Genomic DNA, 21,725 nt, shown 5'->3' with positions numbered 1-21,725 from the left:
GGCTTAATGTGACAGTCCAGTGGTACCTCGACATACGATCGCTTCGACACACGATCTTTTCGACATCTGACGTAAAATTTGACTCATCATTTGTTTCTACATCCGACGACATGCTCGAAATACTACGACATGACAGCACCGCAGACAAACCCACTGCAGATTTTCTTGTGTTAGAACTCAACACAGGTTTCAAAAAGGTTGATACAGGTGGTGAAACAAGGAAATATGTGACGCTTACCATTGAAATGATGATGCAAATTATAGAAAAATATGAGCTTGGGGTGCGCATCCGTGAACTGGCTCAACAATACATCTCCACGGTCCTCCGACGACCACCGTATGCCAGTCTTTATGAGTTAACAATTATTATTGTGGTAACATCGCCAAAGAAACCACCACCACCTTCAGGTTTTTATCATTTATTTCAGAACTTATCCAACAGAAAAGGCCTATTGTCCACCCCAGTTGACGGTGTTCTCAAGAAAACATTGAAAGTGAAAGTAAGCTTTCAACCTTACAACCTTACCGCTCCCTCTCTCTGTTACGTCACCCGTGCTGCGTTCAAGTACAGCAAAAAACGTCCGCCACATTAGAACCCGATTCGTTACATTATTACAGGAGTTATTATTACTATATTATTATTCCGATTTTTATGTCCAATTCATTTGTTTTGCTATGTGTAATTGCCATTTGTAATAGTACCAGCAGTATTTATTAAGGATTTAGTGTAGGTTTTTGGGCTGTGGAACGAATTAATGGAATTATAATGTATTCTTATGGAAAAATCCTGCTCGACATACGACCGTTTCGACTTACAAACAAGGTCCTAGAACGGTTTAACTTAACTAGAGGTTCCACTGTATCATTATAACAACAGTTCATATAGATAATTATGTGCTTAGAAAAAAATACTATTGTTTAAAAAAAAATTTTTTTTATATATATATATATATCCAACAAATATAAGCACTCATAATGTTACTCATTAGTTGAGTATTCTTTTCACCAAAAAACTTTTTTACTTGAGTACATTTTTCTCGCTAGCATGGTAGATGAGCTGTGTAGCCAGAGGAAACAAGCTAGACACATTTAGCAGTCATTTTCCACGTTGTAACAAGTAGAGGTAGTTGACATTTAGGTCTTGGCCAGGGTGTTTGAGCACAGTCAACGGACACATGTTCATCTGAGACCTGACAAGCCAGCCCTTTTTCTTCATTTTGAAGCGTCATTGCATGTTTTTAGTGATGTTTTTATTATTTCAAATTTGGCAGGCTTCAATTTCGTTTCATCCTGGCAGAATTTTTTTTCTTCTGTTATAAAAGGAGAAAAATAATTTGATCATGATGAAGCAATTTAGGAGAAATAGTTGTCATTTCACAAGAATAATGGGTTTAACGTATGAAGCAAAAAATAAGAATTTTACAAAATGAAATTGGAATTTTACATTGATGAAAGGGGCTTAAGATGCCACATTACTAAAAAGTACAACCTTTTACAAGAAAAAAATAGGTAGTACTAGCAAAACAGTTTCATTTTTCAATGAGAAGTTGCAACAGTGATAGAAAATCTTAGAATTAAGGTGTAATATGAGAAAAATGTTTAATTAATGATTAAACATTCTTACAATGCTTGTCATTGGAAAATGAGTCACAGAAGTTATAATTCTAGGAGAATTAAGTAGTAATTATACCGAGAACAAAAACAAAACACTTACTTAGTATGTAGGCAAGTTGCAGAAAATATCAAATTCTAATATAGCAAGAAAATGCAAATTAAAAATAATTAACTGAGAATTTTACAACACAATTTTAAAATTATAAAATTGTAATTTTACAAAGTACAATTTAAATTTAATAGGGAAAAAAATCTGAATTAGAATCTGAATAAAAATAGAGAAGTTGAAATTTTACATGAAATAAGTGAGTTTTATTTTTTATATATTTTTGGGGTGGGGAATTAATTTGCAATAATTGTTATTGCGAGGAGAAGAAAAACTAATTTAACTCAAGTTGTAATTTTACAAACATGATATGCATTGACTGTTTTTCAAATAGACCAAGATGAAATCAGAAAACTACTGTCTGTTTTTAGTTATTATATGTTATTGTTATTAGTGTATTAATAATGTCCTAATTTACACTATGCATTTCCGCCCTTTGGAATATCGGGATGGTTCAAATATTCTTATCAATATCTCGGAATGAAGTATTTCCCAGCATCTTCATTTCCTTGTACTTCACTGCATCTTTCCCTGGTTCATCCAACTATAGAGTTCCACATACAGTATCTCTTCCACAGGAAAGGGTCAGTCATCACAGCTAATCATTTCCTCTGTTAACAGCGACCTCTTGCCCCGATAAGCCTCCCAACCTCGCTCCCTGGGCTGTAATCCCCCTTTCAGACCCCCACCATCCAACACATTAACACACAATTATTTTGAAGGCTGACACGAGATGTCGGTGATGGTGGGGGTGAAGAAACGAGCTGTGGAGAACACAGTGCGACTGTCTCTTTAATGGTTGAGTGACATAAGAATAGCTCATAGATCATGGAGATTATTAATACCACTGTTAAAAAGCCCCTCACAAGGGCCCACACACACATAAATATATTGTATCCCCCACCCACACACACACATCTTCATATGAGCTGTCGTTCATGCTCGGCGAGTCGGTATCAATTTCATTTGGGTCGTTTAAACAATGCTCATTACAGGCACGTGGCGGTAAGAATCACATTTGCTTGTAGGGCTATTATTCATGAGCCCGTTTCCTTCTAATGACGGTAATTGCAGGTTTGATCGGATTATTGCGTCGTATGGTGAGGTGAGAGATTCTTTGTGACTTGCCGATAATGACCAGGGAAATGTGGCCTTTATACGGCAGCAGGGGGCCCGTGGGGAGAGTAGATTGAAATGCTGAGATGTGGTTTATATGTGTGTGTGTGTGTGTGTGTGTGTGTGTGTGTGTGTGTGTGTGTGTGTGTGTCAATGACCTGTCCGTTTAACTGGTGGGATCCAGGGGAGATGGCAGGCAGAGGGGGAGAGCCGGCCGTCCCACGAGAGTAGGGTCTGGGGAAATCAACTTTGGCCAAACAAGCGAGGAGCTCGATGGCAGCTGGGAGAAAATACGCACTAGACTCCCACTCTCCATATCCTTGTTTGTATGCAAAAGAGCCCCCCCTCATCCGATTTCCATGAAAATATACTATACCCGCTAGCCACCGAGAAAAAAAATACAGTCACACATCTCGGGGACATTTAGTAGCTTGATGGTGACCTAAATGGAAATGATGTCATGACCTCTGCTATGGCTGAGAAAATGTGACCTATGAGATGTCAATTTCCATGTCATCCAAAGACATGTCACGCATCCAATAGATACCCTCTGGTCCCAAAATCTGTTCTACTACCACCTCATCTGGCGCAGTCTCAGGCAAGAGACACTTATTTGTCTCGTTTTTGGAGTTGCACCTAAACACAACGTTCCAGTGTGTTTTCACAGTGCTTACTACATTGAGGGCAGCTACAGGTAGGCAATGTTAAACACAAAGTACAATTTTTACCACAACTTCTGATATGCTGTCAACTTGTAGGCTTCAGAGAGGAGTTATTTCCTGTTATCAACGCGAATGACAATGAGAGGGAATTAGTGAGTTAAATTGGTGTTGGTGGTGTTAGCATGCTATTGGTTGACAGCTAGACCTGTTAAGACTTGGTAGTAGTTGGTGCTGGACTCTTGCAAATATTGTAAATACTGTAAAATACTTTTCTTTTCAACATAAAACATAACTTTCATGTTGTTTTAAACAATTTGTCTATTTTATATGTACAGGGTTTGGACAAAATCATGGAAACACCTTTAAAAATCAACAAAAACTGTCGGCCGAGACGATGAGGCGGACTCAGTTGCGGAGGTTCAGGTAAAAACTATTTTGAAAACAGAGGTTCTTCCGCTGACATGCGGAGATGACAAAAAAGTACAAACAAAAAGATTTTCAAATGAGGAATAAGTCAGGGCAACCACAATCACAGTTCAAACAAAAATGCACTCCAGAAGGGAGGAAAGGCAAAAACAAAAAACACTCCAAATGGAGGAAAAAGTCAAGATGGCTAAGATCAAAAAGGCTCAAACACAAAGCGCTCCAAGTGGAGGATAATATTCAGTATCACTATGACAGGCTATGGCGAGAGGCTGACGTGACTGACCTTGGAAGAAAGACACTTCTGCACAAGACTAGGGGAACTAGGGCATTATATACACACAAGGTAATGGGGAACAGGTGGAAACAATAGGTAATTAGATGACAAGAGGAAGGGCAAGTACGCAACTATGAAGAGGGTGAAGCCTTCAAAATAAAACAGGAAGCGACGTGGCATGACAAAAACTAATTTAATATGGTGTAGGTCTGCCTTTTGCGGCAATTACACCTTCAATGGCGTACCGCAAGCAACACGTCACTTTTTATCATTAATATTCATGACGTTAGCGATTGTTGCTAGGCGGGTCAACTTCCCGTTTGTCCCTAATAGTAAACGTATGGAACTAGTGTATGAATGAGATGTTTACTGAGCTAAAACCTACCAATTCTGTCCTAAAATGATGTCCCTGGTGCCGAATTTACTGCTAAAGATGTGGAAGAACATACAAATATTCAGTTAAAGAGATGACTCGAGTGTCGAGGGCTAAAAAAGACGGGGAAAAAGAGGCGACCTGATCCAGAGTTAGCTTTTTAATCGAAACCTTTTTTCTTGTGTGCATTGCCTTACGCCACTGATAGTGACATTCTCCTGTTTCAACAATCTATCATTTACCACCATATGCCCTGTCATTCTTATGTATTATATCATCTCGTTGTCTTAAGTCTCTGACCGTTATTGGGGGCAATTTACATTGCTATTTTTGTGTAGCGATAGCAAATGCTACTCAGTGACAGCCAACGAACACTTTAGTTTTTTTATTCATAACAAATCTTAATTCTATCATTTATTAACACTTGCTCCTGACTAAAGTTTGTTTTTTTACAACAGAAAAGGTAACAGTGGCAGTCGGATACCATTTAAATGTTTTTTCAGGTCATTCATTGTCAGACAGAAGCAACCAACAAAATGTTTACTGCATATGAAATGTGAATGGTTTCATCTTGCTGGCGTTAAACTGGTTTTTTGGAGATCCGCGCAAGTTGATCCGTTCTTTACATTTTTTCCTCCGAGTTTTTGGTTTCGGGAAACGTATGAAGAAAACATCCTTCATATGTCTTAATATCAAGAGTCGTTTCTACAAGTTCCAAAGCAGCAGTGTTTGATCGGCATGTTCTTTTTGAAAGATTACCGGAGAAAATACGTAGAAATTAGATGGATTGTATGCGAGGCTGTGTCTATAATGACCCACTTCCACGTTACAGTGGCGACATCACGGTCTAAAAATAATATTCTCAGAGGTATTGATTTATACAACTCGTGAATAGTTTCCGAAGGAATTTTAAGCCATTCTTCAGTTGGAATACCCTCTAACTCTTTTAGAGACGATGGCGATGCAAATCGACGTCTTCATTGAATCTCTAAAACTGACCATAAATGCTCCATAATGTTGAGGTGTGGGGATTGTGCCGGTCATATACGAGATGCTTAACATTCTTTAACAATTATGTTCAATGAATATGATGCCAAAAAGTTAGGTGTTTACATTATTTTATCCAACCCCTGTACGTTATAAGGTGCTTTTAGAGGCTTAAGGGCTGTCAAGCAGTAATTGCTCTTCTTGTGGAATCCTAAATTTGAAGTCATTCGTGAACCAATCATCTTTAAACTTCGTAGCTATGTAACGTTGGCCAGAATCTATCGATCCTTGGAGCCTAAATTTAAATGTTGTATAAGGGCTGATTAATGAATTGCGTACTTAATGGTCCGTGTTTTGCCTGTAGGTTACTGGTTAACCAGCAGACGCACAGCCTTCAGCCTGTAGTGTACTACGGCACACTCGTGCTTTTTTCCTAACTGTCTTATCGGATACATAAAAAGCTCTATTAACAACTGGGATTTGTATTTTTGCATTTATTTTCATGCAAATTTAGACGTTTATTCCATTTGAACTGGAAAAGGCTGTCAGTGAATGATCGCGGTCAAACTCGTAAGTCTACCAAATACTTGCTGCTAGAACCCGTTGTTACAGTGTGGCTTTAATAGTCCCTCAATGTAATGTTTCTGATGTGAATTTTATCCATGGCTTTCAACATCCTGAGTTTTCCACCCGTCAACATTACTCGAGAAAGTGAATCACATCTATGATATTGGGCGATTGTAACATTTCCTGTCTTTTGAGGTTGCGGCAGCCAACAACAAAAGGCAGCTTGAAAAAGCAGTTCACTTGATCGTCCCATTAAAATGAACTCGGGGGGCCTCGCTCTGTGAGCTCTGCCAGTGCCAGCTCATTGATTCTCTAACTAATCATCCTAATTAAAATGCCTTTTATTCATTCTGCGGTTTACATGGCAGCCAAATGCTCGCATTGGACAATCAATGGCAACATGCGCTTGCACAAAATCATTGTTTTCTTTTTGGTGTAAAGAATTATTTTATAGCCAACAGCTTTAACCACTTCAATTAAAAACCTCTTTTAAACAGAAACAGCAACAAGAAACTTTGAAACCTAATCCTTAATCGTCTCTGATTTTGCTTTTGTACACAACCTGCAAAAGTGGGATACAGCGTGATTCCTCATCCATCAGTCTTCTATTGGTGTTTTGATGAAGTGAAGCAAGAAACCCAGTTTGTCTGGGTAGTAGTCCTTTTTCTTACTGACTGTTAAAGTGAGTCCATCCACCAAAGCATCATTCTGGCTGAATCACCTTATCACTAAATGAAAAATATCTTTCCAAGTACTGTATGTCTAATAGACTTGTATTGAAGCAGCTTACTTGTTTTTCCAAGACTATAAAAATAACATCCAGGTATGAAGAACTATACGGCACACAAAGGAGAAGCCTACTGTTAATGCTTTGGCCCGAGCAAAAAAACGGCAAATAGGTAGGTTTCCTGCAAAAACAAAAGAAGAAAACATACTATCTACTGGATATGTTTGTATTTTATCGCCAGATTTGGATGGATGTTTTTTAAATGATTTCTTAATAAAATATCACCCGAGAAAAAAGTTCACTTCAAGGTTTGCATCCTCAATTTGGGTGGTTTATTATAAGAAGGCTCAACAGAAGCATTAAGAAAATACGAAATATAGGACAGTCTAAAATCTAGTTTTCTCAGGAACGTCGAACTCGTTATGGTTTGTGGGCCAAATTTAAGGCAATTAGATCTTGGGCCGGACTAGTTCATTTTTGGCCAAATAACTGGACTGACTGGATTGGATGTCTAGCGCCGTCAAAGGCACTAAAAACGAGCATTCACGCACAGTCCTTCCAGTTTAAGTGAATTGGACGTGGAATTGGATCTAACTCTAAGGGCGCTTTCACACTAGCCCTGTTTGGTCCGTTTTAAACGGACCAGAGTTGTTTTTCTCAGATAGTCGGCTTCGTTTTGAAAATGTGAACGTGCATCCGAACTCTAGTTCGGCCCAAACAACTGAACACTGGTCCGCTCAAAAATTGTGGGTCCGGGACCGCTTTAAGTACACCCTGCTTTGCTCGTGAACGCAATCGGAGCGGTGTGCGCTTTTGCTACTTTCTGTGCAGTGACACAGCGTGGAGCTGTATTGCTGTAGGTTTTGACGGTACATGCACGGCATCCTTGGAAGCATAAGGACAGCACGGACACCATTCAAAATCATCAATAGCAAAATAACAGATGATTAGACATGGCCAAATGTTGTTGTTCTGCGCTAAGTAGTTGCATTTGATGCACAGAATCGGGTTCTATTGTGGCGATTGTGTTTTGCACCTGGTGAGAGTGAATGGCCGATACAGACTAAGCCTCTCGGGGCGACAGTTTTGTGAGTCTCGCTCTTCTAGAAGTGATAATTCGACAGTCCAAAACGTCATGAAAGTGAGAGCGATACCGCGCCTGTGTGACTTGGGGTAACACGCTGTTCCCATTCGTGGTTTAAATTTCCGCTATGCATTTTTTATATCCATTTCCATTATAGTTTCCATTTCGCTCTGTATTAAGTCGGGAGGGAGCAACCCTGCCGCTGGCCGAGCAGGGTTGCTCCCTCCCGACTTAATACAGACTTGCTATGCTAGTGTGCGTTATGTTTTTTTTTCTTTTTTTTTTTTTTTTTTTTTTTAAACTTACGTGCATACAAACTTCGGCTTCACAAAAAAGAAAAAAATGACTCATACAGATGATCGGTTATATTATCATTACAAAATAAGACGGTAATAAAAAAAACAACCTACATATATAAAGTTTGACATGTCGAAATAATCCTATGCTACATTATGTTCAGCATCACAGCACCACGTTGTGATGTTCCATGCTCCCTCTCCTCCTGGAATGGTGGTATTTAACTCTTCTATTTGCCCAATCAATGAGTGTGCCTTTTGTCCACATGATGCTACTCTGAAAGTTCGGTTTGCGCAGTGTGAATGCTGAACTTTTTCAACAACTCATTTGCAAATGTTACTGTGAGGTAGCTCTCCTGGTCCTCTTGGTCTAGTGTGAAAGCGCCTTTACCTAAGGGCATGCATTCGTCACTTCCTTGTAATTTTAAGATACCGTATTGGCCCGAATATAAGACGGCCCTAATTATAAGACGACCCCCTCTTTTTCAAGACTCAATTTTGAAAAAAGACTTTTTGAACACCAACTTAATTTTTATACAGAAAATAATTACAGTACATCTGAAACAAATGATTATAACAATATATTTGAGAGAAAAAGCATGTTATTTTGCCTCATTCAAATATTAATATCTGAATATTTAAATATGTAAACTAAAGTGCATGAACATTCGTAAATGAATGGCTTCTGGTTTTTTAAATGTAAATAAACCTATTGTGATAAAACAACAACATTTCACTAACTGCATTAACCATCAAAGTGCGGTCTAACTGTAACTGTAGTCTTGAAACAAATCTGAATAAGGAAAAACATTGCAATAAAATAATGCAAACTGGTTAAACTTGAGAGTAGCTGAAATCTGTCATGACATAACATTACTCCTCAAGTTCAGCATTCGTTTAATTGATATCTGGCGCCATCTAGCGTCGTGAATGGGTATAATGTCTAGACCCCGGATAGAAGACAACTCCCACTTTTTCAGTCTTATTTCAATGAAAAAAACCACTGTCTTATATTCGGGCCAATACGGTACTTACGGGTCACTTTATGTCAATTTTGGACTAGGGCTGCAGCTATCGAATATTTTAGTAATCGAGTAATCGACTGAAAATTCTATCGATTAATCGAGTAATCGGATAAAACATTTTGGTTTTTTTTTTTAGGTAAAGAGCAATTATAAATATACATGAGGAAAAAAGACATTTAATCCAATATTGAACCATTTTCAGTCACTCAATGTCTTTATTTTTGATGTACATTGTTGAAAACAGCCAACAATCGCATCTCAGATGTGACTAGAAAAAAAAATCACTGCTTTCACTCAAAAAACTTCTAGATCTTATAAATAAAACAACATATTTCTTACCTAAAAATGTAATTACGCCTGATAACACACATCACTTGAAAGCTATGTGTTTTTCCCACATGTTTCAATTGAATTTCCATTTGTGTCAAGCTATTTTTAAGTTCTAGTTAAATTTTAAGTTAGTCTAAACTGTAAGTACTGATAGGATTTTGAATTTTTGCAGTGTTCAAAATGAATGTATGATACCTGCTGTACTGGAGCACATTAGGGACCAGTGCTACTTGGTGTTTTATTCAGCAATGACTACTGAGTCAAAACTGACAGTTAGCTTTATTATGTTTTAATTTTACACCCTCATCACTCTACAGGGCTGTGTTTTTACAGATTATATAAAACCTGTATGTAAGACACGTTAGCCACGCATCGACAGTGGTCATAATCAATAGAAATCTAGCCCTCGTAAGAGCTAACGTTACGTGACCGAGTGACAGTAACGTTGTATTTATTAGCGATGAGAAGTGTACTGCTTAAAGATGGCGGCTGTTTACTAACGCTGCCCAGACGCGGCCGAGTCTCTCATTTCGCATCTAGTCCTAAATGCATGCCACATCTATGAGACTCATCGTACACTACCTGCTACCAAAATAGCATCATGCGGGCGTAGTTTTGAGCAACGTCGGCATAGTTTGTAGCTGTCTGCGGTAAGTTTTTTTTTTGCTTCTTCCTCTACGCACGTGACGTCAGCGCGTTGTCCCACATTAAAAGTAGTCAGGGCAAAATGTGATGCTTAGAGCTGGCAAAATTAAACGATTCCTCGAGGTGAATAAAATTACTTGGACCAGTTTTTAAACTCGAGTTACTCGAGTTGCTTGAGTATTCGTTTCAGCTCTACTTTGGACCATTTCCCGTTGATTTTTCGGGCATTTCCGGCTGCTTCCTGTTGGTTGTTGGGGAATTTTTGAGCCACTTCCTTGTTTACTTATTGGCTGCTGTTGATGGTGCTAGACGTCCAATCCATTTTGCCTGGGAGAAGGCAAATAAACAAATGTAGCTGCGGACTCGAAAGTAAGCCAAGTGCAGGCTTGCACGCATTCGATCACACAAATCTACAGTTTGACAGTCATCATAAAAAATTTTAAAAAATCGTGTGATTATGTATAAGTACAGTGTGAATGAGCTACAGTGTGCAACCCCGCAGGTCCGATTATACCCCCTGGCAGACCATTACCAGCCCGTGGGCCCTACATTTGACACCCCTGTATGAGCTCATTAGCTGTCATTGGCATTGATAGATTCAATCCAATTTGTGCTGGAAGGCCTTGCAGTGATCATTAGACAGGACGTCCATCGCTGTCAATGGCACTGAAACATGATTATTCACTGCCAGCCCTCCTGGCATCAATTTCTACCTTTCAACTATTGCTGGTGGGTTTGTAACGTATAACCAAGGGTTGACTAGACTACAATACTGCTTTTAGCTATACTTTGTCACTTGAGGAAATGAGTTTGCCTTTTGCACATCTCGAATTCTAAATTGCCGTCTTTGTCCGTGAGCACAATGCATTACAACAAGTATACAGTCATTAGATAATGAAAACGCAGAGCCTAAGTATGATATTGTCCCGAGCTGTCCTCCTGTGATGGATGTGTGTTTATGAGTCGTTCCGCCACGACATTTCTTTCCCGTCGACGTATCCATTCATCAGCAAAGATTTTTTATGCTAATTTCCAAGCACTTAAAATAAAGCATCTCCCCAACCCCCTCAAACCATCTCGAACTAATTAAGCCATATCGCTTTAATTAAAAATTCCAGACAGAATGGAGTTGTTATGGCTTTTCAAATTATTGATAACATCCTTTTGAACAGTGATCGATTGGTAGGTAATTAAGTGACGTAACCATGACAAAAAATATGAAGATTTGGCGCTGCAGTGTCGGGCACGTAGCTGTTAATCGCCGACGTATCGCGCATGCGCGTTCACTTGCGCGCAGAGGCGCCTTATCACGGCCACGCGCGATGGGAGCAATTCAACCACGAACTGCCCCCCACCCTACGGTCATTTTCCCCCCATAAATAATATTCAAGTCGCTCTATTGTTAAGTGAAAAGTTGACTGGTGTTTGATTTTCCTCCCTCTCTCTCGTTCTCTGTCTCTTATGTGTGTGTTTTTTCTTCTTCTTTTTCCGCGGCGACCTCGGGTTAGGACTCATACATCACGGGATGACAGCTATAGAAAGGCCCTAAATTAGCAACTAAATCGAATATTGATCAGCTATGTGCCGCCCTGCGAGTCGCGCCTCCTTGCCGCGTTTTTCCCTCTCTTCCCCCTGAGAAAGGAAGAGAGAGAGAGGCAGAGAAGGGGGTGTATAGAGAAGGATAGTCGGAGAAGTGGTGGATGCGTGGAAAAAAGGGGCTTCTTTCCTGCGCTCTCAGTTTGGAGGACATGTATGTGCATTTGTTTTGCGCCACCAGAAATAAATCAACGAAGTATAATTGATTTGAAATACCTCATTTTGACAAAAATGATTTTCAAAAACATCTTTTAAATTAGAGGGAGAAAAATGCACGTTATTAACGCATAAATACGTGCAAGGTACATACCACCATATATGCATTTACAGTTTATCTTGTGCATAAAGATTACATTTTTCAACTGTTTTCATTACTCATGTTGAATATTTAAAAAAAATCTTATATGATGGTGGAAATTACATATCGAAGCATATGTTAATCAAAATTAAGCCAGCTCAAGATATTTTCAATTTGAGAAGGAACCTCATAACTTTATGAAAGTACAGTATAGGCATATTTAAAACTTGCATCCTGTACTTTTAAAATCCCCATGTCCATTTTACTGCACTTGAGGCACTCTTATATTTTACATAGTTAAAATGTGTTCAAAATGTCCTATGGCCAACCATGAATATACAACTCACACAAGTTATTAAAGGTTACAATAGTAAACAATAATTATTTATATGTGTATAATGTATATGGCAGAAAACACTCACGTGACTTGAAGTTCCGCTCTGAGACCCCCAATTTGGCCAATTTTCACAATTGTCCGATATGCAAGTGTGATACATCATTGGAAAGCTTAAAATCTCAATTTTCTGGGGGAACAAAAATTTTGAACGGGAGGGCATTTAAAAAATAATAATAATAATAAAATAAAAAATTAAACAGCAAAACCCTAACTGGAGGCGAGACCACGCGAGAGCAGAATGAAAGACGCCACGATTTTAACGAGATATTATCGCGTACTTACCTTGTTTCGATCCAAAAACTCCATGAAGCATGTATCACTGAGTGTCAAGACACAGCTGTGAATGGCCACAGCTGGATTTTTGGGGAATTTTTTTGTGATATAACAAGGGTCGCAATGCAGAAATCGCAGACATCAAGGAGTGGTCAAGATTTTCTTTTTCATATATTTACCCTTTTAAATGTTTTTTTTTTTCAATTTTTCTTTGTTTGGATCGATTATTTATCATCTAGCGCAGGGGTTTTCAACCCAGTCCTCAAGGCACACTGTGGGTCCTGGTTTTTGTTCCAGCCGATCCAGCAGAGACAGTTGAACCAATGAGGCTTCTGCTAAAACAAGCCACACCTGACTGCAATCAACTGATTGCACTTGTAAAACACCAGATTGGGGAAAAAGTGTTGTCATCTTGTTTGGTAAGAATGAAATCCTGCACCCACAGTGTGCCTTAGTGGAATAGGTTGGGAACCCCTGATCTAGCGTATCGGAGAAAATACGACAGTAACAGAAAAAAATACAATTAAGTGATAGTCATGTGGTAGATATCCGTCCCTTTTTTACAGACACCATTTTTTTCATTGTGACTTCATTTGTTTAAAAATTTAAAATATGTGAGTGAACACTTTTTTAAAGTCTTTTTTTTTTTTTTTTTTTTAAACAAAATATCAGTCATCAATTAATGATTCAAAGCTAAAAATGACAGATATTTTTAATATCACAATTAATTAGCTTCGTTTTATGGCTGGGGTGAAACAAAAGCGGTTGCGCGACATCTGTAAACGGGGGTTTCCGGGGTAAAATGGACAAATTAAAAATAATTTGGGGGTTTAATGTGCCATGAATCTGCTATGGCAACATATTGTTCTATCAAACACAACAGTTGTTTTGGCTTAAAATACAGCAGTTGACTTCAGGTGACTTGAAGTTCCGCTTTGAGACCACCAATTTGGCCAAATTTGAAAATTGTCCGGTATGTATGTGTTATACATCATTGGAAAGCTTAAAATCTTAATTTTCTGGGGGAAGAAAAATTTTGAACAGGAGGGCTTTTTTTTTTTTTTTTTTTTTTTTTAGGAATGTTTTTTAAACAGCAAAACTCTATCTGGAGGTACCCTTTTAAAGAGCATATGACACCAGAAAAAAAGTCTTAAATGGCATTATTATGTGAATTAGAATCATATTTTGAGACGATTCAACTATATACAGCAATTTAGCAAAGCGCAGATGACGAGAAATTAGTCTTTTAATCTGCCGGTTAGCCACGCCTACCATTATAGGGCTTTAGCGTCCCCAACAGGTGGATGACGTCAGCGGTAGACTGGGCTCATCGGTTTTACTATTCAGCCCATTGAGGGGGAATTGTCCAGAACGAGGAAAACGCGACGAAGAGAGCCGCAAAATGTCATTGTTTCAGTCTCTCTACTCCAATATTTTTACAGGATATTCTTTTTATCCAAGTATTTTTCCCCAATAGCTATATAAATGGCTTGAGAAGGACCAGTCAGCCCGTCGAGGGGGAACTATTCACAACGAGGAAAACGCGACGAAGAGAGCGGCAAAATGGCATTGTTTCTGTCTCTTTACTTCCATATTTTTACAGGATATTCTTTTTATCCAAGTGTTTTCCCCAATTGCTAAATAAATGGCATGGTCATGACAAATAACAATCTTGTGCTAAATGGAATATGAAATAATAAAAATCCATTTATTCAAGACGACATGGCAAAATTACTCCATAATGGTCAAAACTGTCGACTTCACCTTTACTGTCGCACCTCCCGAACGATATTTTATGACACCTAAATCGGACATGTCATTTCCCTTCCCCGGCTTCGGAGAATGAAAACAAACCAGAAGGAGTGACAGCTAGCCGAGATGCTAACCCGAACCGAGGGATGTTTCAAAGTCTTCGAAGTGGAAAATCACACGTAACTAGCCTGGATTATTTGACATGACGACCCGGTTGTCGATTGTCTTCGCGGATCGGCAAACCGCCCGGCGGAGAGCAATTTACAGTTCGTTCCCGGGAGGAGGGTGGCTGGAGTTGTTGTGCAGCTAACGTGCTAACAGCTAACTGCTAATGAGCATGAGGAGAGCTTTTTACATGCCTATCAATGATCAAACGTAAGTAGTCCTTTATTTAAAGGAATTTTGTAGTGTTTACTTTGTAATCACTGTATTCGTATTTGACATAATACAAAACAAGATGTTTACTCCCTTCCTCGTAAGTCCAATGGTCCCACAGTAAATATCCACGGTGAATGGGAACCTTTTGAAACTCCAAAAAGGCGCATACGCTTCTCCCGCACACAGAATGATTTTTCTGCAGCCGTTTGGCTGGCGTGATGCGAAAAATAAACGTATTAATCCGCAAAATCAGCTGAATCCTTCGTCCTCATACACAACAGTAGACTGTATAGTGAAGAGGACGTCTTCTACCGTACACGTCACAGCGCCCTCCTCCTCAATGCAAGACCGAAGCCGGAAGTCACTCATTTTCATGGCGCGGGATTCAAAAAACTAAATAAATTTAGCGATCGCTTCCACACACATATCATCAGTCCATATCATTCAGGGGCATAAAATACCGCGTGTATTATGAAATAAACATGCTGTTTCGTGTCACAGGCACTTTAAACCTTTATTTTCTTCAATTTTTCAGTAACAAAAAAAGTACAATTAAGAGATAGTTATGAGGTAAATATCCGTGACTTTTTTACAGACACCATTGTTTTCATTGTGACGTAATTTGTTTAGAAGTTTAAAATATGCGAGCGAATACTTTTTAAAGTCGTTTTTTTTTTTTTTTAAGCAAAATACTAGACATCCACAAATGATTCTATGCTAAAAATGACAGAAATTTTGAATAATAAATATAATTATTTACCTTCGTTTTATGGCTGGGTTGAAACAAAAGTGGTTGCGCGATGTCTGTAAACGGGGGTTTCCAGGGTAAAACGGATAATTAAAAATAGTTCGGGGCTTCGTGCGCCATGAATCTGCTATGGCAGCATATAAACGTATTGTTCTGTCAAAAACAACAGTTGTTTTGGCTTAGAATACAGCAGTTTCTTTTAAAGAGAAGTGCAAGAGCAGAAACTGCATTTTCAGGGGCAGTTTACATGGCGACTCTGTGACACAAAGACGCAATGACTGAGTAGCGGACTCGCCTCGCTTGCGTACGGCGTCGGCGAAGACGGAAGGCGAAGACGAAAAATTCTGAATCCTACCTCCAAAGTGGAAGAATCCAATTGCGGGGGGTTGTGTGGGGCTTCCTCGGCATGCATATCAAAGGCTCCTGCGGCGCGAGACCGTGCCGTTAACGTCAGCACTCGTACACGTCACATTGACGCCCAATGTGACGTGTACGAGTGCTGACATCAACGGCAGCGGTGCTACTAAACATTAAAAACAGCAAATATGGCGTAATGTCGGCTGTAATTTACTGTTTTAATAATATTTTTAAATTAAATATGTGAACGTTTCGATTTTTGTGCCTTTTTGAACAAAAGAAAAATGACATTGCTTTGAGTGGGCAGGCATATTTTTTTCAGGGCTGAGGGAGCTTGGTGGGGTCAAAGTGCATCATTCTCTGTCGCTCTGTAAATCTGCACTGCCCCCTAGGGCCTGGCATGAATACTACATCGTTTTCATGCGGAATTGCGACATTGTTCAAATGGAGACGCAAATGCAAATGCAAATTTGAAATTTTTCGTATTCTCGGTGAGTCACCATGTAAACGACCCCTCAGTCTTGTCTGTGTTTTCCGCCATATACTGTATATACTGTAGTTATTTCACTCAAGCATGTATCCTGAGCACTAACTGGGGAGTAATGTATCCAGACCAGGGGTGTCCAAACTTTTTGCAAAGGGGGCCAGAATCGGTGTGGTAAAAATGTGGGGGGCCGACCTTGGCTGACATCCTTTACGTAGAACAATATATTTGTGCAAATTTTAGCAAGCCATTCTGTGTGTCACATTTGCTTTATTTGTTTATTTTTTTAATTAATCATTTCCACAAAATCTTGCAACTAGCCTTTGTGGCATTATCTTTCATCTCTTGGGTTCTTGTGAAATACTGCTGCTGTAGAATTAAACTAGGTTTAAGTTGCTTCAATTTCTCGCTACGTATCTTCCCTGTAATCTTGTCGTACATGTCACCGTGTCTTGTTTAGTAATATCGCCTCACATCGAACTCTTTCAAAACAGCGACTGTCTCTTTGCAAATGTGGCAGACACAGTTTTTGCGTATTTTAGTGAAGAAATAGTCCAATTTCCACCTATCCTTGAAGCATTGGCCGTCACAGTCAATTTTGTTGTTGTTGTTGATTCCCGCCATTTTACAAAATTGGGAGTAAAGGGTCACATGGGGTAATTTTGCTGAGAGTGCTGCTGCCTTTTAGTGGGTAAATGAGGAGCAGCATTTAGTGTGTAAGCTACTTCATATGCTGGTAGCAGTACTGCTGACCAATTTATTAGGTCTGTGTGCGGGCCGGACATGATTGATTTTAAGACACAGGCTGGGGGCCGGATGAAATTTGACCACGGGCCGCATTTGGCCCCCGGGCCGCACTTTGGACGTGTTTGATCTAGACTAATAAGACAAATACATTGATGCCATTTAGTTGTTTAATTTTAATTATTAAAAAATCTATTTGGACAATTTTCTAATGCATTTTTTTCTGCTGGGCAAAAAAATAAAATTATGCACTGATTTTTACTCAACTCATGCTTTTATTGTTTTTTTTATTTAATGTTAAAGTGTGTGACATCATGCGGGGCAGGTAGTGTAGGGCCGTTACATTCTTTTTCCAGAGCTGAAGAATCTAGTTAAAATGGCCACCAGCCCAAAGACTATGCTTCCCAGCATGCCGCACAACGCCTCCAGGTGTGGCTGCTTAAGCCACCTAATTGCAGCTGGCCTGAGGACTGTAAAAAGAGACAATCAGATGAAGCGGACGGAGATTGACAGAAAGACTTGGGCGAAAGTATTTTAACGAGAACAGACCTAAATTGCCATTTTTAGACATTTTAGTCTTTTGATGAGAACGGACCTAAGTTGCCCTTTTTGAGACATTTTAGTTGGTTGTTTGCTTTGTTACTTCTTGTGCCACATTTTGGCCTTTTTCTTTTGGGGAAACCCGCTGTTTTTCTGAATAAAGTGCTGTTTGGTTGGACACCTTGGCGTCTCAAGCTCCTTCCTGGCCAGGCCTAGGTCACAAGTGTTTTTAATGAGAAATGAGCACTTTACCTTACTTTATGAAATTGTGTTTGGTCAGCCATTTTCAAAGAACCAAAAATAGAAACGCCAAACCTCATGATTTGATTTCGATGGGTAAGTTTCATCCAATCATATCCCAGAAGTGGCAATAGCAACTAAATTGAGTGTATATATTGGTTTAGAGAAGGTAATGCGCCATGTCCTTCAGCAGCACGCTTAGGTCTGAAGGGGTTAAATATCCCTAATCATATTTATGCTGCCTTTTTGTCAACGTAATGTCCAGTTTCTGATTCCAATGCCAGTCGTTTCAAAATATATTTTATTTTTCAAAAGGTTGAAGTTCTAGTATTATATGTTAATTTTTACATGAATTTAATATAACCACTTAGCTGTATGAAACAAAGGTTTTTTACAGTAAAAACTATTTCAGTGTCTGCATTCAGAGCACACACTGAAGAGAAAGATGCAGGAATACTTCAGTAGTGACTCAAGATGCTATATGAATTCATTTTTATGGCTACACTTTTAACTCAAAACTCTTGTACTTGAAATCCTATCAAAGGTGCTACAACAGAGGTACAGTATAGGGGGTGCTATAGCCTTTCCATAAATCTGTGTAGCCCCAGTTAAACCCTACTAGCATTTATGTTCATTTTTCAATGTGCTTTGTGAAAAAGTTCAGTAGTAAGTTTTTTTTTCTTCTAGTTCAGTCCCCACGTTTGTGTTTGTGCATTGTGCATGAGGCAAGGGGAGTCATTTCCTAGGGGTCACTCTTAATAAGCTTAACTCTTTTGTTGAATATTCTTTGGCCAAATTCAGTTAAAACAACTTTTTAGAATGTAAATGCTCATGTTGTGTACTGTTGCTATCTTTTATTGAAGAAAAAAATGGACTTCCTTATAAAATTGAATGAAATGTCATAAAAATATTTTTTCCAGCATCATGCATCGGTCGAGCCAACCTGTTCCTCAAGAGGGACGAGGGGAAATCCTGAAGCGCTGTGTTCCTGCTTGCTTGCCCAAAAAGCCAAATTGAAGACTCAACAACTGATGGTAAGTCACTTGTCACGATATTTGTAGTTTTGTGGAGAAGAAAACAGATGTGAGTGGAAACTGTTGTCTATATTGAGTTGTATTTGGTGTTTATAAGAGTTATAAGTTAAATAAGAACCAAATGCACATTCCTCCCACCCCAAAAAAGACTGTTTTATAGGCCACTACAAGTCTAAACACAGCATTTTCATTGATTACCTTTGTTAAAGAACAAAATATTAATTTTTATTCATCTCAGGGAGCTGCCTATTTTGTAATTTTGCTTACGACCAAAATCAACATCACAATAGCTCCGATGCAAGGATATGCAGGCATGCAAACATGCCACCTTTTGGCGAAATTTCGTCATTTTAAAATCAAAATGGGTCATTCTTCTGAATCACGTAGATCGAAGGAGAAAAAAACGGGGCGGGGGGGGGGGAGGGTGTCTGTCAACGAGCGAGTGAAACCGTTAAATTCAAAACTGTTGTCCATGCTCAAAACTACACTCTAGTCCAGAGGTCCCCATCTGCCGGGCCGGGCCGGGCCGGGCCGCGAACCAGTTCCGGTGTTCTGCCAAAATATGCTACATCGGCGAAACGTGCTACATTAGTCGAATTTGACACCTAAAGTACTACCGTGCGCTCTTAACTTGTTTTGTTTAGATGCATACAGGAATAAGGTACTAAAAAAATGCCTGCAGAAAATACTTAAATGTAGTTATATCAAATAAGGACGGTTTAAACACGCTACGTGACTAATGTGGTCAACTGCTTCAAAGCTAACACAAAAAAAAACAATGGTCGATGTGCGCATGCGTGTGAATGCATGCGCAAGCGCCCTGAGCATTGTGTAGGACGTTTCGCCGCGTAGTAAGGAATGGCCGAACACCGGTGCGCATTTACTATCGGGCTGTACAGAAATAATAATTTAATAACGACCGCATTCTTGCCGAATTAACCCTTGGCCCCTGCTTAACACACCAATATCCCTGTCTACTATAGATATAATACTACGGGATAAATTAGAATGTCATCATAGAAATCCCTTGATTGGACTGCTAGCAGTACATCTTGTTTGTGTATATAATATATCTATGTGCGCTTATCCTCGATAATAATGTATTACTAGGCCGCGGGCGCAGCACATTTGTTCCCGGAAATAATTAGCCCCCACACGAGCGAAGATGACTGGAAAACAGACGTCTTTGGAGATATTTTTACGACGAAAAGGGCTCCTGACGAGCCTACAACCTCGAAGACCCACGAACAGCGAAGGAGTGGATTCGTGACCCGTTTGTGCATAAACCGAGTGATTCGAGCATGTCTGTGCAACAGGAGGATCAACTTGTAGATATCGCAAATGACGGCGACCTTATTAAACGTACATTTGAGACAACAACTCTACTGAGGTTCTGGATTAAAGTTATTCCGGAATATCCTGACATCGCTACGAGAGCATTGAAAACCTTGCTGCACTTTCCAACATCGTATCTTTGTGAAGCGGGCTTCTTAATTAATGCTTAACGACAAGGCGAAGTCGTTAATGGTGAGAGCAGTGTGCAGTTTTTGTGTGCAGCTAACATGGCAGGATGTATCTGTGGATAACTTTTCTACAAGTCCTTCTATGATCAAACGTAAGTTAATATTCCTTTCTTTCAAGAAAGTTTGTGTAGTGTTTACTTTGGAATCGCTGCATTTGCATATTTTGCGGCTATGTTTGTTACGAGCATCGTTGCAATTTTATGGGTTGCAAAATTTGTCAGAACACCGGTCCTTGAAAAAAGAGACCCAAATAATACCAGTCCGTGGTGCAAAAAAGGTTGGGGACCCCTGCTCTAGTCTGATAACCTAGACCTATCACCGCCACTCTCTTCTCGTGACAACAAATGACTGACAATAGTGAGAGACGGGAGTACAGCTGTTCTCTGCTTAATGTAAATGGGACATACTGTATATTTTATAATTCAGATTTTGTATAATTTGCTACTTAATGCGTCTTATATGTTCTGATTTCAGGATGAGAGCTTTAGACTTGTATGTTAATTATGTACTGTGTTTATTTCGAGATGTCTCTGGTTGCACTATGAAATGCACTGTTCCGCGCATGCCGTGTGTCCATGTTACTTTGTCACCTTTTTCACCCCTAACCAGGGGTGAAAGTGGTGAATTTCTTGCCAGAACTCCCCAACGTGAAGGTCGCCACGGAGCCAGAAATTGTATTTTTATTTATTTATTTATGTTGGGGGGCAAGACTACTGAAATGCAGAGAAAACTGTTTTGGTCAGTTATTTCTATAATACATACAAAAACCTATTTTCATTCAAAACTGTTTTTTTTTCCATGAATTGCAAAATAAAAGTAAACAAAAACAGCTTAAACCCCAACCTCCATCTCCTAATTTTTTCCCCCCTCATTTCCTCACATACTAAATGCCAAATCTCAATTTTAACTACTTAAGAAAATAGGATGTATAATAAAATTGAAACTAATGTAAACATTTACTTTTTGTTGTGTTTTTTTTAAATAATAAAGATATAAGTAACATACTTCAGAAAAATAAGTACAAATGACTCATATTATGCAGAGCGGAATGGAGCATATTTTGAAGATCGCGCAAACATGGACTTTTTTAAACCATAAGAAAATGAATCAGTAGCCTAACATGAACAAA

At 39.1% G+C, this 21,725-nt stretch overlaps 1 protein-coding gene across 2 annotated transcripts in view; it reads left to right on the top strand.

The window, feature by feature from the left end:
- erfl1 (Ets2 repressor factor like 1) overlaps positions 1-21,725 on the top strand; it is a 297,114-nt gene that overhangs the window by 40,305 nt on the left and 235,084 nt on the right. Inside the window, exons 1-2 of one of the 2 annotated variants that reach the window (XM_057835146.1) lie at positions 18,081-18,135; positions 18,960-19,073. The gene's annotated coding sequence lies outside the window, so the exon portion shown is untranslated. Of the gene's footprint in view, positions 1-18,080; positions 18,136-18,959; positions 19,074-21,725 lie in introns of those variants that run through there. The other variant, XM_057835145.1, reaches the window with a different exon arrangement.

This window comes from Corythoichthys intestinalis, chromosome 4 (genome assembly GCF_030265065.1).
Source record: "Corythoichthys intestinalis isolate RoL2023-P3 chromosome 4, ASM3026506v1, whole genome shotgun sequence".
Lineage (NCBI taxonomy): Eukaryota > Metazoa > Chordata > Actinopteri > Syngnathiformes > Syngnathidae > Corythoichthys > Corythoichthys intestinalis.
This window is presented reverse-complemented; position numbering and strand designations above follow the sequence as displayed.